The 2,929-nt window shown below is 44.2% G+C and overlaps 1 long non-coding RNA gene across 1 annotated transcript in view; it reads right to left on the bottom strand.

Annotated features, from left to right (window-relative positions):
- Positions 1 to 2,450: 2,450 nt before the first annotated feature.
- LOC123021483 overlaps positions 2,451 to 2,929 on the bottom strand; it is a 15,649-nt gene continuing 15,170 nt past the window's right edge. The window contains exon 3 of the long non-coding RNA XR_006414329.1: positions 2,451 to 2,476. This is a non-coding gene — a long non-coding RNA (uncharacterized LOC123021483). The remainder of the gene's footprint in view (positions 2,477 to 2,929) is intronic.

Here is a 2,929-nt window from a genome sequence, read left to right as displayed (position 1 = left end):
TTATTCCTGATGACTTTGATAAACAATGTATATATTTGATCTTTCACATAAATACCACAGCGAGAATTACATTTGCTCAACAGTGGAGGAATGAAGAGTCATCTATTGAAGAGGTGATTTTAAAAGATATTTTGGATTTGGCTGAAATGGACAGATTGACTTTGAAGGAGAAGTAAGGTACATACTCATATCAAAATTGGAACTCTTTTTATTATTGGTTAGGGAAGCGGGACTATATGTAAAATTGAATATGGTTATTGATTGTAAAAAGGAGTAAGATGTGACTGCACCAGGAGGGGGCTGCAAGCCAAAGACCCCCTCGTGGCTTCTCCATGAAGAGCAACACAAGAAAGGTGGGGCACTCACCCAGCCTTTATTCTTCCGTTACACTTCCACCACTCACTTCCCACAGTGCCTTGGCCCTTGCCTGCTCCAGCTCCCTTCCCTCCTGTCGCTATGGCAATGAACTGCACCATCCTGGCAGTAGTGCTCCCCAGTCTCTGCCAACAGTTTGCCCTGGCCTGCCTGCCAGTGGCAGCCACACCAGCTGTTCCTCAAACACATGTGTGTTTCCACGTTCTCTGCACTCTCGCCATCTCTCTCTCCTCTCCCCCCTCCTTCCTCTTCCTCCTCTTTATCTTCCTTCCTCATGCATGACTCCATCCACCCCAGCTGTTAAAGCCTTGGTCTGCAGTCCCGTACAACTGCATGCTCGCTCATATCCCCTGGCCCCTGCCTTCTTGTGAGTTGTTCTCCCTATATGGATACCCAAGCCTTGCCCTGTTGTCTCCAGCCCTGCACTATGGAAGGCCCCAGGAAAAGGGATGAGCCCCTCTGCCTCCTCACAGATGTCAATCTAGTATGTCCGATATCTCTGGAATAATTGTTACTTTAGTTTTAGATTTGAAGAGAAAATAATAAAACTTGGGGGAGGGGGGAGAACATATTTCAGAAAAAAATGGTCAAACCATTCTGAATATATTAAATCTTGTGCAAGCATACATATATGTTAATTAACAAGATGGTACACATTGCCACAGCTTCTTTTACTTCTGCTTCTGCTTCTGTTTCTGCTTCTCATTGGTATGGATACGCAATATGCAATGCCTTCCAAGATGAGATTTTGTTTATTTGTTCCACTTTATTAGATGCTTCTTTTTGTTCAGATCTGGTCTCAAGATGATGAGGTAGCATTTGGGGAAAAAGACGCACCCCAGGAGGCCAGCACTGGAAGCCAGGATGGAGAAGACTTCCACTGCCACCATGTACTTCCCCTTGGTGCTGAGGTAGGTGAGAACAAAGGACACCCACACGCTGCAGAACGGCAACATGCTGAAGGTGATGGACTTGGTCTCCTGGAAACTGTCCGGAAGCTTCCTGGATAGGAAAGGCACAGTGAAACTCATAACGGCAAGGAAACCCATAAAACCAAGGACGCAATAAAACATAGTGTCTGACCCTTCGTTGCACTGGATTACAATCTGGTCACTTATGGAGTGCATGTCCATACCTGGGAATGGGGGAGATATTGACAGCCAAAGTGTACAAATGGCAGCTTGAATAAGGGAGCAGGAGAGAACAATGGAGGTGGCAAGCCTTTCTCCCATCCATTTCCTCATCTTAGATCCTGGCTTGGTGGCCATGAAGGCCAACACCACAGTGATGGTTTTGGCCAGCATGCAGGAAACAGCCACCGAGAAGATGAGCCCAAAAGCAGTTTGTCGAAGGAGACAGGTTACCTTCCCAGGTTGGCCAATGAGAAAAGCACAAAGGAAGGAGAGCAGGAGGGAGATGAGAAGGATGTAGGAGACATTTCGGTTGTTGGCTTTAACGATGGGTGTGTCATGGAACTTCATAAAGATGTGCAAGACCAAAATTGTGGTGACAGAAAGCAAAAGAGCCAGTGTGGCCAAGGAGGTCCCCAAGGGTTCCTCAAACGATAGGAAAGTGATAAACTTAGGAAAACATTTGTCCTGGTTTTGGTTTGAATAATAACTGTCGGGACATTCAAAGCAAGTATCCATATCTGGAAAAGCAAATGTATGTATCAGCAAGAGTTATATATGGAAGTCATCGATCTGATCAAGTTTCAGTACTATACAGAAGTGCTGGAGAGGTGCTGGCTTTAATCTTTTCCTCTATAAGTTGCAATAGTAGGATCTACATCCATTCCTCTCTCAGGAAAAAGACAATCAAGAATGCCTAACCCATTACTGAAAGCTCCCTGTGTTCTGTGCTCAAACCTTTTTCCACACACCTATCCCCATCTCAGAAGAAAGAGTGTTTTGGTTTCAATGTAACATCATAGTGCCATGCTATCACAATTGCTCAGTGGGACTCTTCTTCCAACACAAATGTCTTCACCTGAAGACCTTTTCAAACGAGGGTAATTTAAGTCCAGTTAATGAAATATACCAAGACAGCTTTCTGAGAGACTTTGTAAAAGGGCTCTCACCTGTCTGATTTGAAATCTCCCCTTCAGGACGTGGCCTGCAATCATAGCAACAAAAAGGCTTCCCTTCCTTCTTTGATTTTCTAGAACCCGTGTGACATTTATCATTGCAGACAGAAGAAGGTTGTGTCTGTACAAACAGTGGAGGGAATAATCTTTTACCATTCAAAATCTCTTCTGAAAAAGAACACAAAATATTTTCAGGGATGCATCCCTTTTCTTTTGCTGTTATCACTATTTAAATAAAGCCATTGAGAAATATGAATGAGAAGGAAATACTTGCTTGAACAATCCTCAACCAAGCTCTGGCTGGCTCTGAAGTGGGGCAGAAAAGTTACTTGGAACATATTTCCCTCAGATTCCTAACTTTTCTTCCTGCAGATGTTGCTGCCTACCAGGTAGAATTATGCTTCACTCACAATGTCCCACATCTACTACATTCTCAGGATATTGTTGGGTTACAGATGGTGGCTTCCC

Source organism: Varanus komodoensis, unplaced genomic scaffold (assembly GCF_004798865.1).
Source record: "Varanus komodoensis strain SLA01 unplaced genomic scaffold, ASM479886v1 scaffold1665, whole genome shotgun sequence".
NCBI classification, from domain to species: domain Eukaryota; kingdom Metazoa; phylum Chordata; class Lepidosauria; order Squamata; family Varanidae; genus Varanus; species Varanus komodoensis.
This window is presented reverse-complemented; position numbering and strand designations above follow the sequence as displayed.